Source organism: Dreissena polymorpha, chromosome 5, assembly GCF_020536995.1.
Source record: "Dreissena polymorpha isolate Duluth1 chromosome 5, UMN_Dpol_1.0, whole genome shotgun sequence".
In the NCBI taxonomy this organism is placed as follows: Eukaryota; Metazoa; Mollusca; class Bivalvia; order Myida; family Dreissenidae; genus Dreissena; species Dreissena polymorpha.
Genome location: NC_068359.1, coordinates 59031832 through 59040201, shown reverse-complemented (window position 1 = coordinate 59040201; position 8370 = coordinate 59031832). Strand labels below are relative to the sequence as shown.

Genomic DNA, 8370 nt, shown 5'->3' with positions numbered 1-8370 from the left:
TCATGAACTTCAAACGGCATCTGTTAATACACCCCTTGGCAGATATTCATTAAACTTCACAGGATTGATTCTTAGTTCCCCTTACATAGATTAAAATTGTTGCAATCCTTAGCATATGTAGGTCATGGGGACACCTATTAAAAATTATTCAAGGCCCCCGACATTTAATATTTGATGTGTATTATCGTATAGTGGTCCTCTATAAATTACGTCTTACTCCAGTTCCGGGTTAAAAATGGCAATGTCCCATGTGTTACATGATTTAAATGAATTAATATCAACATCAATATAGTATATTTCGTTTAAGTCCTCACACCAGATCGTAAAAACTTTTTAACTAACCACCTTAAAATACTTGTATACTTTTATTTTAAAATAATAAATTGAGCAGATTAACACAATGAATAATCATTCCGCTTGTGTTAAAACTGGCTGCGCCCAATGGTTCACAGTATTTATATAGACCTATGGAGTAGATCACTTGCATATCCTATGAAATCGCCAGGGTCAGGTTTTTTAAGTTTGTGTGTGACATCGTTAGGTGGTCCTCTACAACGAATGTTTAGATGATCTCCGCTGAGTACGAAATTGGACTCGCCCGGGAGTTTGATATTTTGCGTGTCTCAATTAAAGGTTCTTCTCTACCGATCTACGGGTTACTTGTTTTTTGTTGTAAAAACGTTAATCGTGAGATTTTTATTTTGTTCTAATAATGTCTCATACTACAATAAGGTTTGTGTAATAAAGAGCAAACCAACTGGATTAAATTACACTTATAACACAAACATTTCAAAATGTACGCATACCAGGTTGATTTCAAAGTGTCTCATTTTTAAAACCTACGGCCTTTAAGGCCTATTGTTTGAAGAAGTTGGGTATAATACATGATAACTGCCCTTATCTTTTCCTTACAATTCTAAGATCACATGTGTTTGTAACATGACATTTGTTTCTTTTTGTCATCTAGAGAACGTTTTGACGAACCACCGTCCAACTTATCTAGCGAACGCTTTGACGAGCCATCGTCCAAATTATCTAACGAGCGTTTTGACAAGCCATCGTCCAACTTATCTAGCGAACAGTTTGACGATCCATCGTCCAACTTATCCAGCGAACGCTTTAACGAGCGAAAGTCCAAATTATCTAGCGAACGCTTTGACGAGCCATCGTCCAACTTATCTAGTGAATGCTTTGACGAACGATCTACCAACTTGTTCTGCTGAACAATTGACAGGACGGGGCGACGCCTATTGTTTGTAATGTCAACAGGTCAAAGAACCGTCGTATTTGTTTCGTGACTTTCGCCTCGAAGTTGCATTTAGATAAATCGTTGATGAAATATCATCATACATGGTCTTGTGTTATTAAGAAACATGATCAATGTATTGTTATTCGGGAGCAATAAGCTTACCTCAAACGATTTGTTATTAATGGTGTCGGTATAGTCTAGTGTTCGAGAGGGCTCGTTCATACGGAGCAAGAATCAGTGGTCGGAAGAGACACGTGCACCCATCTTACTCCTGCTGCTATATATTACGGCCAAAAAATGATATCAATGTTAGGCGCCGATTAAATGTCTACATTATAAAATTTCTTGTTATTGTTAACCTTCATTATATAATTTTTTTTAATCAGAATTTAGATTCGAATATTCTTTTTTCGTATCTAAATATAAGAATATTCGTTAACATCCTTAGTAAATATGCAAGACACCTTTGATGCATAATGCCAAAAACGCTCCTTAGTGTTTGACCGTTGATCTTACCAATTTTTCAGCAGTAGCAAAACCAATTTTTAAAGTGTCGGACACAATACTACCACACTTAGGAAGCGATATATTTGAAACTTCATAAACGTTATCAACATACGGTTAAAATGAGCTTATTAAGTAACACATTCCTCAATTATTCGAATTTAAAAAAGGAGTGTAGCATTAACGACGTTTGCTCGAGTTCTTATATGTAAAAAAACCAATAGTAGATGACTGGTGATTTGAATCAATCGATACAAACAAGGATCCGATAATTACTTAGACCAATTTTTTTGATGTTCTCTTTGCCCCTTTGAATTACATTGAATAGTGAATTGTAGTAGTAATGAGGACAGTTTTCAACCAACATACAGATACAGACATACATCCATACCAAGCGACTTATATACCTGGATGGCTGTGCGTGCTGGTTTGTCCATGCATATCTTTTCAGTGAGTGTCCCCTCTTTATAAAAAACAGCATTGTTTTTGTTATTCTACTTCGTTCGAATTTTATATTAATTTGAATGTTTCTAGAAGAATGTCTAGTTGAACATTATTGGTGTCTTACAACGTTTAAATTAAGTTAAAGTACACAAATGCAACTCCAAACATCTAAATAATCATATTTCTAATGCACCTATATGGTCCGTTTGTTTCTTTTTGAACGAAAAATGTTAAAGTGATATTATGGGCATTTTGCAATCTTGAATTGAGCTGAAAAGAATTAACAGGGCAAAAGAGTTAGTTAAAATGTGGTTACTGACCAATTATCTGCAACTCATCTTTCAACCAGTTGTTTATAAAATATATTTTATATTCGATTTTCTTACGTGACCCACCCAGTCCTGTAAGCCGAAATGATCCGTAAAACAAAATTGTGTCTATGTGTCGTATGTACGAATCTGCACTAATCCTAAATTTAGGTTCAAATCGTACATGCATGATCAGTTGTCAAACAAAAGTACGGTTGATATTCAAGTGCATTATTTTTCTCTTTCCGGTATATTGTTGTTGTATGTTGATGCTGCATTAACAAATATAAAAGTATATGAAGTGAAAACACCAAAATTAAACAACGGTTGCGATAGACACCTATAAACTGTTAGATGCCCATAATATCACTTTAATATTGTATTTTGTGATGTAAAAAAACAAGTAGTACAAATATTTAATACACACAATTTGTTTTACTTATAAATGCCGATTTACTACAGTGGCATCACAAAATGTTTATTGCTGAATATAGTGATGGTATGAAAATGTAACCAACACGGTATTATTATATTTATTTTAATGTCTTTAATTGTATTTTGAACTTAAAGATATCAGATGTAAGATTATTGTTATTAGATGAAAGACGTTCACTGTTGGTTTAAATCCAGAAGGTTTAGGTTATGAAACGCAGCACAATAAAATATTTGTCATTTTTATAACATGAAAATCCTTAATTGGCGCTTTAAAAACGACAAACTACTAAAAGCATGAGATATTGCTATATTTTCTTCCTAGTTCAAAGAACATTTTTATTGGTAGATTCATATATCAGTTACTTACTTAAGCAATCTTCCCGTGCATTTTGAAGAAGATTTAAGTGCTTTTTATCCGATTTCAATTGAGATCTAAAAAGGAAGTAATGAAAAGTCACTTGCCGACGATTTGCAGTGTGGTGTGTTGCAATTTTTTAAATGCAAATATATGCAATTTATTTAGAAGAAATAAATGTCTTGAAACAACTACGATTGACTGATGTTTTGATATTCTTCATGACAATTACATTTTGGACTTTCGTTTGTACATTTAACTTTAATGTTTTGCCGTGCGTTGTGCTGGAATAGCAAGTTGTGCTGTAATGAAAATGGTCGATCTGATCTTTCTTCTGAGCGCTGTTATAAGCGGTAAATAACTACAACTTCAATCGATAGTTCCATGTAGTTTGGTAAAAGCATAGCAGGTTTATTGTGATTATTATTCTTTTACTCAGTAATGCTAGACAGATATTTGTATCATTTATTAATAAAAGTACGGGAATAGTTTCGAACCTAAGTAAATATAAGGTTATTATTATGTGCATATAAAGTGAATTATGCAAATCCCCGCATTATTTTGCTTCGTATACTCGTGCGCTAAACTTAATATGTATCAAACATTCGCAAATTATGTATCTTAGTATGCCATATGATTATTACTCATGTGAACGACCAGTTCATATTGCAAAAATAAACGAATAACTGGTTTATCAGTTAAAGCTATAAAATTTGTGTTCGGAACTGACATTTTTAAATTTATATCCTTCAAAAATCATCATAACGATCGGACCTTCCTTTAACGGTCTGGTCGTTTGTGGCAATGAGAGACAACGAGATAGAGATCTTCCGCACTTCAGGTCTTTTGTGGGGTGCTGTGAGTAGCTCATCCAAGGAGCGGACCGCCTAGTCTTTCACAGTGTCAATTCAGCTTTTCTTTTGCAACTTACCTCTGGCGTGTCCTGTTACATAGTATTACAAAATTATGTTGACGTGTGAAAACCAAGCCAGATTTCGTCGTGTGACTTATTGAGCAACAAGTGCTCCAGGAACAGTTGCGGAGAACTCTATGGAGACACTTGTGTTAAATGGCATGAATCCTGCGTGCTGTTGCCGCATGCAGTTTCCGGACGGTATGCTGGAGACAATTAGGGACTTAAACAGCTGCTTCTTCACATTCTGCACATTCTTAAAGTCATTCTTCATTCGGTATTGGTGCCATCCTTTGACAGGGCTGCGTTAAAGTACTTGAAGATGGTAACGTCTTCAAGCGGCTCGCTGTTCGTTCCAAATTGTTTGCGCTGTAAACCATGTTAGTTGACTATTCCGATCTGACCCAAACATTAAATGCTCAAAACAGTATGTTGCTGAGCACTGGGAGTTCTGCTTGTGCCAACCATGAGGTCAATTTCATCATCGAATTCCATGTTAGAGATTTCTCTGTCACCGATAGATATAGGGTCGTGAAGGGTTCTCTGCATTATCTTTTCATGGAAAAGGTTCGAGAGGACGGGAAGAGCAGACATGCTTGACACAAGCCCCCTGGCGTCCCGAAGAAGTCGACCATCTGTACATTAAGATGAACTGCACTTCTGACGTGTCCGTAGAGTTCTTTAATAACTTCCACCAAATCTTCGTATATTTAGCCGGATTTTTTTCGAAAAAATCTCGGCTTATAGATTGATGTTGTCGGGCGGGAGGGGGGGCGGGGCGGGGGGGGCGGGCGGGCGGGCGGCGTGCTCGAAAATGTTAAAGTTCTTATTTCATGGTATAACTTTGGTATGCTTGGACCTAGAGTCTTCAAACTTGACATGAAGGTTGGCCAGGATTAACAGATGACCACTGGTCATTTCAAGGTCATTCATTTGAAGGTCAAGGTCACTGTGACCTTCAATATAAAAAATGTTAAAGTTGTTATAACTTTGGTATGCTTGGACCTAGAGTCTTGAAACTTGACATGAAGGTTGGCCATAACTAGTTAGTAACCACTGGTCATTTCAAGGTCATTCATTTGAAGGTCAAGGTCACTGTGACCTTGAATGTAAAAATGTTAAAGTTCTTATTTCATGGTATAACTTTGGTATACTTGGACCTAGAGTCTTCAAACTTGACATGAAGGTTGGCCAGGATTAACAGATGACCACTGGTCATTTCAAGGTCATTCATTTGAAGGTGAAGGTCACTGTGACCTTCAATATAAAAATGTTAAAGTTGTTATAACTTTGGTATGCTTGGACCTAGAGTCTTGAAACTTGACATGAAGGTTGGCCAGAACTAGTAAGTAACCACTGGACATTTCAAGGTCATTCATTTGAAGGTCAAGGTCACTGTGACCTTGAATGTAAAAATGTTAAAGTTGTTATAACTTTGGTATGCTTGGACCTAGAGTCTTGAAACTTGACATGAAGGTTGGCCAGAACTAGTAAGTAACCACTGGACATTTCAAGGTCATTCATTTGAAGGTCAAGGTCACTGTGACCTTGAATGTAAAAATGTTAAAGTTCTTATTTCATGTTATAACTTTGGTATGCTTGTACCTAGAGTCTTCAAACTTGAAATAAAGATTGGCCAGTACTAGAAGATGACCACTGGTCATTTCAATGTCATTCATTTGAAGGTCAAGGTCACTGTGACCTTAAATGTTAAAATGTTAAAATTGTTATAACTTTGGTATGCTTGGACATAGAGTCTTCAAACTTGACATGAAGGTTTGCAAGCACACTTAGATGACCACTGGTCATTTCAAGGTCATTCATTCTAAGGTCAAGGTCACTGTTAGTAACCACTGGTCATTTCAAGGTCATTCATTTGAAGGTCAAGGTCACTGTGACCTTGAATGTAAAAATGTTAAAGTTCTTATTTCATGGTATAACTTTGGTATGCTTGGACCTAGAGTCTTCAAACTTGACATGAAGGTTGGCCAGGATTAACAGATGACCACTGGTCATTTCAAGGTCATTCATTTGAAGGTGAAGGTCACTGTGACCTTCAATATAAAAATGTTAAAGTTGTTATAACTTTGGTATGCTTGGACCTAGAGTCTTCAAACTTGACATGAAGGTTGGCCAGGATTAACAGATGACCACTGGTCATTTCAAGGTCATTCATTTGAAGGTGAAGGTCACTGTGACCTTCAATATAAAAATGTTAAAGTTGTTATAACTTTGGTATGCTTGGACCTAGAGTCTTGAAACTTGACATGAAGGTTGGCCAGAACTAGTAAGTAACCACTGGACATTTCAAGGTCATTCATTTGAAGGTCAAGGTCACTGTGACCTTGAATGTAAAAATGTTAAAGTTGTTATAACTTTGGTATGCTTGGACCTAGAGTCTTGAAAATTTTGACCTTTGAACAATATTTCAGTAATTTAAGTATTGCATTGACAAAAACACGAAAGGTACTTTCCTGTCATTTAAATCAAAAATCCGGCTTCAATGCGGTCATCTCCGACCGCGGAACTCTTGTTTGAACCTATCATATGATATTGGTAATCATGCCACATGCGCTCGAAGGCTTCCTTAAAGTAAATTTAATATCACGTTTGCGTTTAAAGTTTTTAAACATAATGGCCATGCAGTTTAGGATCTGTTCCGCCAATCTGTGAAATCAATCTTCTATTTTGCCAGCTGTTCCTCCACCTTATTTTTCAATCGGTTTAAGATAATGCGTAGTATGACTTTGAGATGTCTGATGACGCTAGTTGTGGAAAGTCCAATGTTGCCTTTTTTGGTATGGGGATGACCAAAGAACGGGTTAACTCCTTGTGCCAACTCTTCTTATATATTCTGACATAGTGCCATAATTGCTTCACTTGCCTTTCTAACAATTGAAATTTATTATGAATACTTTTGATTTTAGGCATTTTGATATGCTGTTGCAGAAGTCAGTCTATAACAGGTATGACACTCCTTGTTAGTACATATTTAAGTTTTTTTGCTTCGCTATAGGAAAAGGAGACCTGAATAAAACGAGTTAAATGTTATTCCAGATTAGTCTTTGTAGTTCTAACAAGCTTATCAGAAACCTAACTTGGAAATGGAATTTGTATTTAAAGGAAAGTGTCGTCCCTGATAAGCCTATGCCGACTGCACAGTCTTATCAGTGACATCACTTTCGCACAGACATTAAGTCAAGTTTGTACAGCCTCAGATGTAAATACACTCTCCATTTGTTATCTAAATATATTACAGTTGTTTTACAAATGTCTAAGCAGTAACATTGAAATTTTTGTTTACATAAAAGCAATTTATAATTATAAAGAACAACCGTTAACAAACTTCATAGTTGTCATGCTAATTGTCATTCGGATATTATGACGAAACAGTCTTTCTTGTAGGTGAAAATGTTGTCATAACCACAATGTCGTTTTGACATTATATTTTATATAATTTCACGTATACATTATTGTTTTAACGCCAATGTATATCCATATAAGTACGTGTACACTTTTATTTCGAATGTCATATTTTGTCTACATCGCTAATATCTTGCTGTCGGTGAATGTACTTTTGACCCAAAACGGTAAGTCATATAATAAGTAAGCTAACCATGAGGTACGGTAAAATACTGTAAAATGTCATTCGAAACGCCATTTACGTAATATTTCCAAATATTTGTTTCAACGATATGGGTTTTTTTCGCTATTGAGCAATTGTCTCTTATGAACAATATAGGAGAGTTTAGAAGACGTAAGAACAAATGTCTATATTATAACAGTTTTGATTTGTTTAGAACGGAATGAACGGATATTTATGATGATGATGATGAGAAGGAGGAGGATGATAATGATGTTGTTGATGATTATTGTGATGATGATGATGATTGTGGTGGTGATGATGATGATGATGATGATGGTGGTGGTGGTGATGATGATGGTGATGATGATAGTGGTGATGATGATGGTGATGATGTGAGAGGGGGGTGATTGAAACCATTGTATGCAAGTTGGGGGTGGGGACATACACATCTTATTAACTTGATTTTTGCGTAATTAAATTTCTGAAATTATTTGTCGTGTAACGCAGAGGGACCTACTTCGGTTTCGCTTTCCCCATCGTCGCTGTATTACTCTACGACAGAGCAAATTACAATGA

At 35.9% G+C, this 8370-nt stretch overlaps 1 long non-coding RNA gene across 1 annotated transcript; it reads right to left on the bottom strand.

The window, feature by feature from the left end:
• Positions 1-5026: 5026 nt before the first annotated feature.
• LOC127831863 (uncharacterized) lies at positions 5027-6304 on the bottom strand. The gene is made up of 3 exons (XR_008026528.1): positions 6166-6304; positions 5369-5658; positions 5027-5213 (listed from the first exon to the last, which is right to left on the bottom strand). It is a non-coding gene; the product is annotated as an uncharacterized LOC127831863 (long non-coding RNA).
• Positions 6305-8370: the final 2066 nt, after the last annotated feature.